We start from the raw sequence: 16,692 nt of genomic DNA on the forward strand, positions 1-16,692 counted from the left end.
CCAAATTCGACGTGAAAGGAACACACAATTCATATTCTGAGTATTGACTCCAACCCCTAAGCCTAAGCCTCACGCTGCGAAATTGATCCCGCATTCTGTCGCAATCGATCCAAAAAACGAACAGAATGTATCCTGTCCCTTGTAGCTGAAGAATTAAGCCTAGAAACTTGAGATTCGTTAAATAAAAGGAGAAATAGCAAAGCCAAAGTGGTTAGTTTTCTGAGAACCGTGACGCACCTCTCAAGGGTGCGTCGTAATGTATCCCTTCGCATGATTTAATTGCTTTCCTCGCCCTTTTATAAAACTGTTAAACTATTTAATCTGATTGTTCTATCACGCCTAATAAAGATAATATTTTGGGAAATTGAACTATCATGCTAGGTCCCTTAAAACAATCTAAATCAGATAATCACGATCAATCTAGTATTATGTGTTGCATATTGCTAAAATCGATTCGGATTAGTTTAATAGTTAACGCATGTCCCTTCCATTATTTATTCTGAGCTAGTAAGGATATCCTGCCTCTGGAGTTATCGAAGAGCGTGTACTCCTCTCAGTAGTTACAGTCCCCCGAACCCTCAATCTCTACCCTGCGGGTGTACGTTGAGAGATCCCCACACCAGGGATCACAAGGGAACCTATGGCCGTCGTGGTCATACATAATTGCACTCCCTTTATGTCACGATAACCGGATTTTGTCAGTTTTTCTCATTGTCGTTAAAAACTGAATGGCGACTCCTATATTACTAGTCAATTGGGTGTAAACTCACAGGAAATCCAATTACACTTGATTTGACAAAAAGAAACGTCACGCCCACGAGGGACGAGGTCACGCATTAGCCTCGTGCTTTTTTGACCCCTCACACTACCCATGTCTCATGGAATGACTCTAAGCAAGACTCAGTGCCCAAAAACACTGGATGAGCGTAGACGAATGAGTGGGATTCCATATACATCATTGATTGGTTCAATAATGTATGCTATGATATGTACACGCCCGGATGTTTTGTATGCACTCAGTGCTACGAGCAGATACCAGTCAGACCCAGGAGAGGCACATTAGACTGCTGCCAAGAATATTCTGAAGTACCTGAAAAGGCACAAAGATGATTTCCTGGTCTATGGTGGAGATGATGAATTAATTGTTAAAGTCTATACGGACGCAAGTTTCCAAACCGACAAGGATGATTTCAGATCACAGTCTGGATTTGTCTTCTGCCTCAACGGTGGAGCAGTAAGCTGGAAAAGTGCTAAGCAAAGCACCATTGCGGATTCTACAACTGAAGCGGAGTACATTGCTGCACATGAAGCATCAAAGGAAGCTATTTGGCTAAGGAAGTTCATAGGTGAACTTGGTGTAGTCCCCTCCATTAAAGGACTAATAGCTCTATATTGTGATAATAACGGAGCTATTGCACAGGCAAAGGAGCCTAGACACCACCAGAGAGTCAAGCATGTACTTCGTTGATTTCACCTTCTATGAGAGTTCGTTGAAAAAAAAGAAGTCGAGATAAGCAAGATTGGAACTGACGACAACATCTCAGATCCATTAACTAAACCTCTGCCGCAAGTGAAGCACAACTCGCACACTGCAGCTATGGGAATCAAGCATGTTGGAGAATGGTTTTGATGTCCTTATTTAATATTTTAAAGTTTTAGAGTTTAATACTTTGTAAAACGTTATTGGTTAACCATTCATATAAATGAATAGAATTCATTTTTCCATTTAATTTGTGGTTTATTAAATGATGAGTCCCTTCAATTTGACGATATATTCAAGATAGACTGTCAGGACCAGTCCTCTGACTAAGAAATGTCTATCAAGTGAACTTGAATGTCAAAAGTTGAAAATGGTCCCTAGTCGGAGTTTTCTATAAAGATGGACGCATAGAAAACACTAGACGACTAGAATGCAAGATGACTAGTAGTTCTGTTTCTTGAACTATGTGGACATGGCAATGTCGCAATCATTTGCATAGATACTTACTTTGGGAAGACTAGTATCGGACAGACCTATGAAACTATATTGTAAGAGATGAAAATCTATCATAAGTAAATTTCATTAAAATTATTAGACACTAATCCTCAATACCTGAGTGATTTGAGATTAGTTGTTTGAGAACTGGTTACTTTGACGTTGTCAACCGTCGCACCGTAAAAGGAGGCTATAATGGCAACGCTCGGGCAATCACCTATCAAACGAAGTCTAATCTCAAGATCGCAAGATTGGGATTGTCCTCCCATAAATCGGGATGAGATGCTAAAAGTTGTACAAAGGCCACTCGAAGAGCTAGAAACTGTAAAATGCATGACCATGCTCAGATAAATCATAAGCTATGATTATTTGTTTATTTGATCAGTTGAACTCTGAAACCGAGAAACACCTATGGACATAATAAGGACGACAACTCTTACCTTATGTTCATGAGCAAGCATCAAGCGACAAAGGAATTAGGAAATGCACACTTGTCCCTAAGGACAAGTGGGAGACTGAAGTAAATAATGCCCTTGGTCCAAGTATGCATTCAATGTTAAGTCTAATAAATGCGGTTTAGTATTAATTAATGATGCAAGTTAATAATTCAGTGAGATCAAGTGAACTGTATGCCTAGCTAGAGGCCGCTTCAGTTCAATTGGAATTAATAATATTAATCCACAGCTTACTCTTGACTGAACCCGTAGGGTCACACAAATAGTACGTGAACGGATCAAGTATATAAGTGAATTAAATACTCCATTAATGGATATTCGGAATCGAAGGATCTCGGTTCCAGTGGGAGCTGAAATCGTCAAAAGGAAAATTATGAATACTCCGGAAACAATGATATTGCCGTAAACGGAAATATGGATCGTATCGGGAATATAAATATTATCCAAGTCGTAGATGTTGCCAGAAACGGAAAATATTATCGGAAATGGAAATATTGTCGGAAACGGAAATATTGCCGGAATCGAAAATATTATCGGAATTTAAAATATTAAATATTTGTTCGAAACGGAAATTAATTCCGGAATCGGAAATATTAAATGTTGTTCGAATCGGAAATGAATTCCGGAATCGGAAAATAAATCGGAAGCGCGACGTACGAAATAAACATCGGATGAGCTTGCTAGACGCAAGGCCCAACACGAAGCTAGGCCCGCGCCTAGCGAAGCCCGCGCAAGCACAGCAGGCGAGCAGCAGCCCGCCAAGCAAGCAAGGCAAGGCCAGCAGGCTGGCGCGTCCTTCGTGGGCTGCGTACTAGCGCTGCTGGGCCGAGCCAACCCACCCCGCGCGGGCAGCACCCCTTGCGGACTGTTCGTGCGTGTTGTTGTGTTCGTGCATGTTTCGAATCCTTAGGCATTTAGGAATTATCCGTTTAGACTATTTTCCTGAAACTACTAGAATTAGTTGTTAAGCTAAACACTAAAATGAATAGATTTAATTTAAGTCTAATTCTAATTGAATTAGATAAATTGAATCCTAGTAGGTTTCTAGTTCCGATAAACTTACCCTATAAATAGGTGATGGAAATCACAATTTATATACATCAATTAAAAGTATTCATATAGTTTTAAGTTAAAAACTAAGCTTAATAATTTGCCAAATAATTAAGTACGAATAACATAATACCTTAGGGTAAATTCTAGTTAATTGAATCTATGGCGGATCCGAACGTGCTGTGGACTATCTACGGAGGGACTACACTTGGAGTCCTAAACTTGTTCTTGTTCGGTTCGGGAGCAGCTAGGGAAGGCACGCTACACATTTATGTATCCTAAATTATGCTAATTGGTTATGTGGCAATTAATTTGGATTCCTGGCTTTATGGTTTTTCCGCATGAAATATATGTTTTATATTTATCATAACCTATAAGATTGTATGGTTGGTGTCGCCAATTGTTGTTCCTCTGGGTGTACGACTGCCTGTCGCTGCTGCCCCCTGTTGATCGTGGTGCTGTCGACCGTGTAACTTCGTCGTCCTCGATCCGCATCTGGGCAGTGGCTCTCGATCTGACCTCCTCGAAGGTTGCGCAGGGATATTTCCGGTACAACTCCGAGTTGGGGACGAGACCTCTCTTGAATGCTTCGATAGCTGTCTTGACATCACAGTTTTTTATACTAATTTTTTCACAATTAAAACGGTTAAAATAATCGCGTACCGACTCGGTGGGTCCTTGCGCCAACTGATAGAGGTCGCTCATCTGTTTTTCCAGTTGACGGCTGCTAGCGAACTGTTGATAGAAGGCATTGATGAGATCAGCAAGGCAGGAGATGGATCCGGGGGTGATGTTCATGAGCCATTCCAGAGCTGCTCCGTGGAGGGTACCTCCAAAAGATTTGCACATGACAGGTTCAACCAGGTCGTATGGGATGCCGCTCTACCACATTCGCTTATTGTAGACGTTGACATGCCTGTAAGGGTCGGATGTTCCGTCGTAGAGGGTGGTCCAAATAGGGAGTCGTAGCTGGTGCGGGACTGTTACCCTGGCGATTGCCTCGCAAAATGGTGAAGCTTCGTATCCGTCGGTCGCCTCAGTCTCCACTAGTGTAGGTGCTCCTGGTAGCTTGGTCATCAGTTTCAACATCATCGAATATTGCTTCTTCATATGTGATTCCATCTTGTTGCGGCGGGTCACGGGGTCAGGTGTCGCTCCTTCTTCTTCTTCATCGGGCTCCTCGTCGGATGGGATCAGATCTTCGAATTCGTCGGGCATCTCAAATGTCAGCTTCTTTGGCTTTCCACCGGTTCTGGAACGCGACTGGTACTTGTTGCTCTTTGCGGACTCTAGTTCTTTCTGGAGGTATTCAACAGATGCTTTGGAAGGCAGGTTTTCGGATGCGAGCTGCTCGTTTTGGGCCAGGATGCGGGCGGTTTCAGCTTTCTCCCGAGCCAGCTCTGCCTGGGCCTTGTCGTAGGCCGCTTTCATCTCTACGAGTGTCATGTCTCCGGAAGTCATTTTGAGAGAGGTGTTTTGTGAGGGTATTTTTTGTGTGAAACCTAGTTATTGTCCCCACAGACGGCGCCAAACTGTTTATGCCAAATTTCGTCTAGGGGCGACACTTGGCTTGGGTCGACACTAACTAAGTAGAGAATGCAAAAAAACGATAAAGAGAGAGACGACACAAGGAGATGTTGACGCGGAAAACCCAGGAATAAGGTAAAAAAACCGTTGATAGCTATGAGGCTATCAATCCACTAAGTATCCTAAAAAAATGACTAAGTAAATCAATGTGCTTTGTAAAAGAAATAAACGAGTACAATGATTGCTTTAATGGCTAAAATATATTTCTCTTGTATTGCTTGAATGCTTGAATTAACTTGTCCCCTGATGATGGTCGTCCCTGGTTTATATAGCTTGAGTCCAACGGTCTACTTAGTTGAGAAGATCCCTCAGAAATAGGGGCCAGTTGGTTATTCGTTGATCCACGTTTCCTACTTATCTTCAACAATCCACGACATCTTTGGGGGACTCCCTTGACTGGCTCAAAGTATTCAGCGACACCTTAGACCTTGGGCTTTGGGATTTAGACCTAGCTCACTCTTCTTATCTCTCATGCTTCGTCGCTTGTCGCATGTATGTCGTCGCTTGTCGCTACGTCCGACCTGTTCACCCGACGCGTCGTAACCTGTGACATCACAAGCACCTGGTCGACACGACATGATCAAACGTCAAAAACGGTTATGTCGTCAGTCCAAAAAGTGGGATAACAACCTCTTTTTCCACTCCCTTTATGGTGTGCTCCATTATTGTCCAAATAATGAGTCTATATCCAAATCCATATCACCGGCCCAAATACCTTCACTTGTCAACTTTTCTACGAATTTTAGTTGTTGCTCCCCTTGAAGTTTCCACCACTTGATCTTAGGCTCTACTAGTATTCTTCTCCTCCTTAATTCCTTATACAACTTCTACCTCAAAAATCAAGTATCACAAGTCTATGTTGGGTTGATGTACTCTCACCTGGAATGACCTTACAATTGGTGTAAGACTGTCTCAAAGGAATACTTACTAAAAAGAAGTGGATCTGACTCGTATTACCAAAAACCACCATGAATGCTTTCAAATCCATCACGACTCGAGCCTACATGCCCGTTGAGATCCCCACCAATGATCAGTTTCTCGCTTCTAGGGACGCGTTTCCCCACTAGCTTCTTCCAAATCCTCCCACAGTTCTTGTCTAGTTGAAGCATCTAGTCCTGCTTGTGGTACATAGGCACTCACAATAGTTACAACTTCATCACCTAACACAAGCTTAATACTCATAATTCGATCACACATCCGAGACACGTCCACCACATCATCAATATATTCTCGGCCAATAAGGATACCTGCCCCATTCCTACCCCTAGTTTTTCCCGAATACCAAAGCTTATAACCCCATGGAGCTATTTATCTTGCCTTGTTTCCAGCCCACTTGGTCTCCTGCAAACATAATTTGTTCATTCTCCTCCTTCTCAAAACCTCTACCAAATCACTGATCTCCCTGTCAAAGAGCCAATGTTCCAAGTCCCAAAACGCATCCTAGTACCCTTACCCTTACCCTACCCTTGCCATGAAACCTATGCTAATTAATACCACCCGGGTGGTGCGCAGCTTTCGGGCGACGACCTAGTAACCCTTGCATATTTTTCACTACACTCGGGCCTAGGAAGTGTAGTGCACCCTTGCATATATGACACCACCCCCAGGTGTAGGGGTGGGCTGCTTATGGGCGGCGACCTAGCAACCCTCACATATTTTTCACTACACCCATCTTAAGAGGTGTAGCGCGTCGCTGAGAAGGGGACGCCCCCACGATATTCTATTGTCAATTCATGTCATGATATGTGACTTAGTTTTACGCTGGCTGCCACCAACCTACCGCAACCTTGTTATACACTCCATACTTATTGAGAACCTTAAAAGAAACTGCATGGTTGAAATTAACCTTGTTATACACTCCATACTTATTGAGTAGACGTAGTACGAACCGATTCTAAATTATGGTACACGAGCCACAAGTGTTTTAAAACTCGACTCAAGTTGTATTTTCTTTGCCTGAATTTCACTTATTAGATCTAAAATAAGTGAAAATAAATACCTAGTATTTAAAAAGCATAACCATCACCATTTCAATGACACCTAAGCAATACTATTTTGATGACACGTGTCTCAATCTTATTAATCTTTCTATTTACGTTTTGTTATAAAAAAATAATGGTCATTCATTATTCTACTTTATTGTCATTAGTTATTACGTAGTATACTACTAATCTCCGTCTCATTAATTTACTAGAATTGTACTACATCTATCCCATATTTATAGTGTTAGGGTGCGTTCTGTTCAACTTATTTGACCTGAACTTATCAGAATTTATCTGAACTTATCTGAACTTATCTGATCTGAACTTATCTGAACTTATTGGAACTTATCTGAACTTATCTGAACTTATTGAAACTTTTAATAGTAGTAGTAGTAGTAATAATAATAATAATAATAATAATAATAATAATAATAATAATAATAATAATAATAATAATAATAATAATAATAATAATAATAATAATAATTAAATTAAAAAATTAAAAAAATAATAACAATAATAATAAATTAAAATAATTAAAATAATAATTAAAACAAATAAAAATAAAAATAAAAATAATCATTATTATTAATAACAATAAAAAAATATTAAAAAAATAATAATAATAAAGAAAATAAAAAAAATAAAAAATAAAAAAAATAATAATAATAATAGAATATAAAAATATAAAAAAAAAAAAAAAAATTAATAATATATATATATAATAATAATTAATAATAATAATAGTAATTAATTAATAATATATATATATAAATAATAATTAATAATAATAAATAACGTTTTCAGATTTTTACGGGTATGGGTTGAAACGGGTTCGGATTTTAACGTGTTCGGGTTTTAATGGGTACGGGTTGAAACGGGTTTGGATTTTTAACGGGTTTAGGACTTAACGGGTATGGGTTGAAACGGGTTCGGGTTGAAACGGTTTCGGGTATTAACGGGTACGGGTTTAAACGGGAACGAGTTGAAAAGGGGTTAGATTTTAAAGGATTTGAGAATCATATCGGTAATCTTCATGTAAGATCGGGTAAATCGTGTTTGAATGTAATGGGTCATTTTTCGCCGAATTTGGGTTCTTATCGGTTCGGGTTAATATCGTGTCGGGTAATTTATAATCATGATAGTAATATTTCACTAATAATAATAAGAAGAATAATAATAATAATAATAATAATAATAATAATAATAATAAGAAGAAGAAGAAGAAGAAGAAGAAGAAGAAGAATATTAATAAGAAGAAGAAGAATAATATAAGAATAATTATTTAATTATTAATTATTATCATTTTTATTTTTATTTTTATTATTTATTATTATTATTATTATTATTTATTATTATTATTATTTATTATTTATTATTATTATTTATTATTGTTAATATTATTATTATTATTAATTTTTTTTATTATTATTATTTATTATTATTATTATTATTATTATTATTATTTATTTATTTATTATTATTATTATTATTATTCTTATTATTATTATTATTATTATTATTATTATTATTATTGAATCTTATTGGAACTTATCTGAACTTATCTGAACTTATTGGAACTTATTGGAACTTATTGGAACTGAAACTTATTTTTTTAAGGTGAACAGAACACACCCTTATTTGACTAAAAACACGGGTTTTAAGAAGGGCATTACTATTCGACGCCCATTTTTACGCAAAACGCCCACCTTTATTTAAGGAATGTCCCTTTTGTCCCTCTCAACCCACCCCACCCCACTCTCACTCACCCCCACTTCTCCACTCACTAATTACCCCACTTTCTCTCACTAGACCCACTACCAAATTCCGGCAACCACTATTTTTGTCGGCCCCACCTTAGCCACCGCCATCATTGGCCCGTCAACCGCCACCTCAATTCATATCATTGTCACTCCCTCCACTTCGTGAGCTCAACCACCGGCACCTCCACCTTCGCCGCCACCACCTGTGAGGGGGTCGGAAAATCACGAGGCTAACGCGTGACCTCGTCCCTCGTGGGCGTGACGTTGTCAGATCAAGTGTAATCGGATCTCCTGTGAGTTTACACCCAATCGACTAGTAATATAGGAGTCGCCATTCAGTTTTTAACGACAATGAAAAAAACTGACAAAACCCGATTATCGTGACATAAAGGGAGTGCCATTATGTTCGACCACGACGGCCATAGGTTCCCTTGTGATCTCTGGTGTGGGGATCGCTCAACGTACACCCGCAGGGCAGAGATTGAGAGTTCGGGGGACTGTAACTACCGAGAGGAGTGCTCATCGATAATACTCCAGAGGCAGGTTATCCTTACTAGCTCAGCATAAATAATTGAAGGGACATGCGTTAAACTATTAAACTATTCTAAATTGATTTTAGCAATATGCAACACATAATACTAAATCGATCGTGATTATCTTATTTAGATTGATTTAAGGTACCTAGCATGATAATTCAATTGTCCAAGGTATTATCTTATTAGGCGTGATAGATCAATCAAATTAATAGTTTGACAATTTTATAAAAGGGTGATGAAAGCGATTAAATCATATGAGGGACACATTACAACGCACCCTTGAGAGGTGCGTTGTGGTTCTCAGAAAACTAACCACTTGACTTTGCTATTTCTCCTTTATTTAACGAATCTCGGGTTACCAAGCAATGTTCCAGTATTTAGGCTTAATTCATCAAGCTACAAGGGGCAGGATGCATTCTGTTCGACTTTTGGGTCGATTGCGACAGAACGCCGGATCAATTTCGCAGCGTGAGGCTTAGGCTTAAGGCTAGAATCAATACTCAGATTATGGAATTGTGTGTTAGTTTCACGTCGGTTTTAGGCTATATTTATAGGAAAAGAGTGTGTGGAAAGATAGATTTTAAGATACGAATCCAAAAAGAATCCGGAGATAAAACGGCCCCAGGCACTTTCAGCGCCCAAGGCTGGGCGTCGAAGATTTCGGCGCCCAGATCCAGGCGTTGAAAATGGGATCTGGGCCGAGTTCTTTGTCAGATTTGGACTCTTAGAACACGGATCTTTTGAGATTTATCCGAGTCTTTTAGTGCGTACTAACTTATGAAGGAATGCGTCTGGGCCCGTTACGAACTCTAGGTTCGTTAGGATTTTAATTAATACGTAACTCTTATTTTCGAATTATACCAGGAATGCAAATTCTATCTCTTTTAGGATTTATGTTGGAGTGCAACACCTAATTCTGACAGGTTTCTATCATTTATGATTTTGCCACTTTTAAGAACTACCTCTTACGACAGTTACTATTCTTAGGAGGTTTCTATAAATAGCAGCTTTGGCTGAAATGAAAAGGGTGATTGAGATCCGTTATTTTATAGGAGATACGTTGCCAAGTGGAGATTTATGTTCTTCTCATCGAACCTTCCCTTTCGAGAATGGGGACAAAAGTAGGCGTCTACAGTTAGCCCCCACTTTGACTGAGTCTCGAGATGAGACGATGATCAAAGTACTAGACGGAGTGCGTCATACAAGTCATGGTGTATGTGACCTGTTTTGCGAGGGTCTCACGAGCCCTCGAGTGATAACATTTGACTTAAGGGTCATCACTTGAAGTGTTAACACATTCCTCACGCGTCATTAGAACTTGTTAACTGATAGTATAGAAACTCCCTCACTTTGTCATTGGAAGTATCTAAAGATGTTTTCGAAATCAAAGCTATAAAGTGTAACTAGGCCTGGCCAAGCCCAATCACGAGGTAAAACGTTTTAAAGATTCTCATTTTCAGGGTTAGCTAAACGAGAAAACCCCCTTGTTTTTATAGGACGTAAAACGAAGGAAAACCCAGCACATCGCTCTTTTTTGGAAAAAACAGAAAACCGATCCTTTGATTTTTGGAAAAGGGAAACCATCCTTTGATTTTTGGAAAAGGGAAACCATCCTTTGATTTTTGGAAAAGGGAAACCATCCTTTGATTTTTGGAAAAGGATAAACCAGGAAAAGTTATCGTTGCAGCGACTAAGGACCTGCGTGGTTAGTGACGCAGACCCCGCCCGCTGAAGGTGGGCGAGCCTGTCTTCTGAGGGTGGACACCCCGTCCGATAGAAGTGGACGAATCTGTTTTGATGTTTTGAAAATAAGGACCTACGCGGTTTGTGACGTAGACCCCGCCCGCTGAAGGTGGGCGAGCCTGTTTTTGTTTTGAAGATTTTATTTTCTTTTCATTTTCGAAAACTAAGGACCTACGCGGTTAGTGATGCAGACCCCGCCCGCTGAAAGTGGGCGAGCCCTGTCCGCTAAGGGTGAACGCCCCGCCCGCTGGAGGTGAGCGAACCTGAATTCGTCTTTTCGATTTGGGACTCGCGTGGTACGTGCCGCGATCTTGCCCGATTGAGGTGGGCAAGTCCCTATTTCATTTGTTCTTGTGATTTCTTTTTGAGAATTTCTTTTTATTCATTCTTGTAAGAGCGAATTCTTTCTAGGGATGCTCGGATTTAGTTGCAACCTGAATGTAGGTTGACAACGTGCTTAGACGGACCATTGTCTCGTGGTCATGATCTTTCATGGTTTTGAGCTAGTCTTTACGGCTCAATTTTGCCACTACCTGGGTCCTTGATTAGGGAACTATGTATAAGTATCAACGGCGACCTTTGTCTTGATGTCGTAATCCGGTTTTATCTTTTGAGATTACCCAAACACGGGACTTCGTACAGCGTAGGCTTGGAATGTTGTTTTAACTTTGCATACTTTCTTTTGAAATATATATTTTCTTTCGAGCCCCCAAGCACTCGTGCTTGACGGTCATTTCTTGTCAAAGAGGTTCCTTGGGGATACGCATTTTGTAATGTCCTTGATCGTGTTTGGGATCGTGCTCGTAAGTGCGAGCGATCTTGGTAGTGGTGTGCTACTCTTAACAAAGCCGTGAGGTGCGACTTGCAGTAAAGAAATCGACAATTTTCGAGTCGAATGGATACGGCAGGACCCTATAGAAGTCAGGGCTTCTTTTGGGCCTGGGCTCATTTTCGGCGCCCAGGCCTGGGCGTTAGAAATAATTCACGCCCAAGTGGGGCATTGAAAATATTGTTTGGGCTGGTCTTTTGATGACACAGTTGGCCTCTTGTTCGTTCGTTTATTTCACTTGGAAATTCTACGTATTCTCTTCTCTTTTGTTTTTCTTTATTTTTGGAACGTAGAATTTTATTAGAGATCACAATGAGTTGAGTGATCGTGATGATTTCTCGAGAAGCCGTAGCCGATTGGTGGACTACGGTGTTTATCGCTTTTGGGCGATTATTTAATGGAACTGTCGCTCTTAAGGCGTACAGTTATTGCAATAGTTGGGCGAGTCTATATGGCCCGAGGAACATACCTTGAGGCGTAAGACTTTGATCGCGTATATATTTTTTTATTTTGCTACGGTCGTTTCGTAGCTTGGAGCCCCCAAGTATGCATGTTGGGATGCTTCCTTTTGGCGTACGATTTTTGTAGGTTCTTTCGAGAAAGATGCCTTGGGGTCCCGCTCGTGTAGGTGCGAGCTATCCCTTCCATGGTAGGTAATATTTTGCTACCTTTAATCCTTAATGTAGAAGTCGTGTGGCTTGCATTTTGAATTTGGGCGATAAGTAGTCTTTGCCTCATACTCTTGGTCGTGCCCGCATTAGTGCAATATGCCTTACTCTTTTTTTTTTTAGACTTGTACCGTGGGATGGTTGAACTTATGGTGCGACGTAGGCTTGTGTGGCCTAACAGCGTGTCTTAGAACATTTCTCCAGGTGTTGGGATATCATTATTATTTTTTGCATTGGAGTACTTCATCACGCCCCGTTCAGGTGCTCGAACAAGTGTAGCGCCTTCTGCGTGGGTGTGCACGGCTTATTACTTCGTTCGATGCGAGGATTCATAGATGTTTCTTTCTTTCTTTTTTTTTGTCCTTGATTTTTCTTTCGCTTTTGCTTTGGAACGACGTAGACTGTGTAACGGGCGCTTGTAGGGCGAGCGTTATGTGCAGTAGTTTGATCGGAGTTTTGGTGACTCGCGATTTTCAGTTACCCTTGTTAGTGGGGTGACTTTATATATTCTAAGTAGCGCTTAGAATTTGGGAGGGGTTGTAGCTATTTTTTAAGGTTCGTTTTACACAATCAAACCTTAGGATTGTGCCCTTATGACGTGTGTATAGCATTAGCGTTGAGAATTTGCGATAAAATCGTCATTTTGAGCATTTTTAGAGTGTTTTCCCAAGCCCCCAATTGTAGCTACGGGGTTGGCTTGGTGCTATAATGCTTGGCATACGTTTTTATGCATTCATGGTGACATGGATCATGAATAGTTTGAACCAGACTCGTTTAGTGCGAGGTACGTTCGAGTAGTGATTTGCTACTTCTCTTGTAAATGTCGTATTGTGCGACATTGCCATGGTCAAGGTAGTCACATGTTGAAGTGTGCCTTGACCAAAAGCTAGGTGCCTTTCTTTACCCATAATCATATTTAGAAATCTTTTTGACTCACTTGCAACATCGAGATAAACACATACTTAGCTTAAACCAACGACACTTTATAATGTTCGAAGAATTCTTTGAAAATTATTTGAAATCCGAGTCCTACTGTGTACAATCCGAGGTGTCCTAAGTAAGTTGACTTATAGAAGGGTTCGTACAGGATTACATGAGTGAATCAAAATACTGTTACGATTTTCGGAATGTTGTCTAAGGATTTGCTGGAAGCCAGGGTGCAGGCGTCAAGATATTACTTGTGCCCGTGTGGCACATGCTTCAGGCTTTTAGGGCCATCATTTCCAGAATTGCGAGAATATAAACCGCTCTCAAATTGACTTAGATTTACTTGGTGTATGTCTGCACAAAAGGTCAAGGTATACTTAGTTCTTTCCCTAGTTCTTTCATTTCAATTTTTAGCCCCCAGTTGCTATTATGTCTTCTCATTAATGATGCTTTCAGATTTCGATTTTAGATGCCCGTGTCATATGTCTGAGTAGGGTGAGCCTTGGTTAAGTGCCAAGTCCTATTGACAATGTCTGATTTTTTCAAAGGGGATTCGCAAGCATTTGAATTACCATGAACGGGTGCCCTGAGTTCGAAGGAACGATGGGGCGATGCCGTAGAACAATCCTCTTTATTGCAAGCTTACTGCCTTTACTACTTGTTGGCGATTATGACTGTGTCTAGTGGTGAAAGAAGGTCTTTAAGTGAGTTACTTTGCTTTAGGGAGGGTCAAGTCGAGTACTTTAGAGGTCATGGACGCTCGCGCTAGCCCCCATTCAATTGAGGCAAAGCGATCTTTTGAGTATTGGCTAAGTGCCTAGGAGTGTGAGTGCTCCTTCTGGCAAGGGTACGTGCCCTTATTATTTTTCGATGTGTGCTCATTTTGGCATCTTGATGACTTGGATTCTTCCTTTTACTTAAATTTTTCTTTCGATTTGGATTGCAAGCAATTAAATTTCAATAAGGGACTCTATTTTTTATTCTTGTTATTCTATAGGCTTTAACATTTTTGCAAATTGGTTGGACCGAATCATGGATTGCCTACGTATCCGCCTTAAAAGATTTAATTTGGAATCAGGTCTTGCGTAGTTCTTAGCCAGAAAATGGTTTCTTAGAATGCCGATTTTAAACAAGTACGTTCGAGTGGAATCGTAATGTTTGAAATAGGGTGAAATAAGTGTACGAAAATTTTGGAGCGCGCGTATTTTGCGTATTTTATATGATCTTCTACCCCCAAGTGTTCGTTATTCTTCCGCATGTATATAGGAAAATATACGAACACTTTTAGGAATTGGGAGTTGAAAAGTGATAAGCAAGAACGGCGCCCAGGGCTGGGCGTTATTAATTTTGGCGCCCAGGTCTGGTCGTTGAAAACGTGTTCTGGGCTGCCTTTTTATGCTGCTCCTTTTCGTTTTGTGCCAAATATTTGCGAATCTTTTTTGTGCGCTAAATGCTTTTTTTTTAGACGAACTTTAAAGGCGCTTTGCAAAGTTTCTTTTTTATTATTATTTTTTATTATTTTTTTTACGTTTAGCGTAGAATGTACTTTTCATTTGTCTTTTTTTTTTATTCGTGACTCAAGACGGCTTGAAAAATGGGTTGAATGAGATAGGATAATCTGTATAGGTATTAGTCAAGCATGAGGATTGGAAAGGGTAGAAGATCGTAGAACGTTATGTAGTTTTTGTGGTATGATTTGGATTGGTTGACTCAATTCTTTTCCTTCGTTTACTTGGGTAAATTTCGCACTTTGGGAGGTACGGGCTAAGTATTTCATGGCTCGCTCTTTTCGCTCTCCCTTTTCTCTTTCTCTTTTTTCTTTTTTGCTTGGGATTTCTCCCCCTTTTTATTTGGGCTAAAAGGTAGATGGTTGTGGTCTTTGAGTCACGAGGCGAAACTGAGTGAGCCTCGTTTGGTAGGCCTATAGTGGACCTTTAATTTTAGTAGGCCTAGGGTGGACCTTTAAATTGCCTTACTTTGCAAGCGTATTTAGTCGTTTCTTAAAATGTGCAAATAGCGTAGATTCAAAATGTTGTTTTTACTTTATTGAAATTTAACGAAAGAATTACATCGAAAATAATTTTTTTGCTTCTTTTCAGATTCCAGTTTCCGGGATTTAATTGGAAGTTGTGATTTAGACTCGAACTTTCATTAATTTTTCTGATTATAACCCATGTATGAATACAAGGAGGTGGCCTAGACTCAAAATAATGACGTGGCGTAAGCCTATAATACTTGACCAAGCGACTTTCAGACTTAGGCTAATTGGACCATAATTTTCGTTGGTTGACACTTTAGATTTTAACCCTTGGGTGTTCATTTGTCATGCGCCATTTTGCTTAATGTTGGCAAGGTAGTTAGTTGGGGAGATCGAATTTTCATTTTTGCAAGACTAGAATCATTAGTGCGGCTTCCCTCTTACTGTGTATTGCTTTACCCCAATGGTAGCCTTATGGCATGCCGACTTGGGTATTTTCATGGTTCGTCATGTTGCATTCATGGAAAATCTTTTAGTCCGTACTTAGGAGTACTTCAAGGAGCGAGTGGCTCAAGAGGACTATGATAGTCGTGACCCAATGTGATCATAAGCCTTGAGGCAATTAATTTTTATTTTTATTTTTGCCAATGGTATTGACACCTTAGGCTCACTTTGGGGGTTGTGCGACTATGGAGGAATGATTTTCAGAATGTGACTGTTTCCATTTTGCAAATACTTGAATTACATAATATATTCTTTTTATTGGTGAGAGAGAGTATTGAGGCCGTAGATTCTTAGCAAGGGATGACAATTACATATGGGTGCTTATTGATTTCTTTTAAATGTTAGGAAGGGAGACTCAATATAGTTTAACCTTTTAACTTGCAGAACGACATCAAGCATTAGGACCGATTCTATGTATAAGACAACTAAGACTTAGGATTTAGATTGTACTTTGGCATAGCCTAGTCTAGACTCGGATTTATTTATTTTTTATTCGAACATTATTTTTTGAACACTTTGCCCATGTGACATTCAAGGTCATTTAATCAGCGTGCTCGGTTTAGTGCCGAACATAGTCGTCATAGGAGGCCTAGTGACGACATAATGAGTTGTTTAGTTTATAAGTCGTGCTTCAAAGTCGAGTGCCTTTTTTCCAATACGTCCTTGCAACAGATTTGTCGCTCATTATTCTTTTT

This window comes from Spinacia oleracea, chromosome 3 (genome assembly GCF_020520425.1).
Source record: "Spinacia oleracea cultivar Varoflay chromosome 3, BTI_SOV_V1, whole genome shotgun sequence".
NCBI classification, from domain to species: domain Eukaryota; kingdom Viridiplantae; phylum Streptophyta; class Magnoliopsida; order Caryophyllales; family Amaranthaceae; genus Spinacia; species Spinacia oleracea.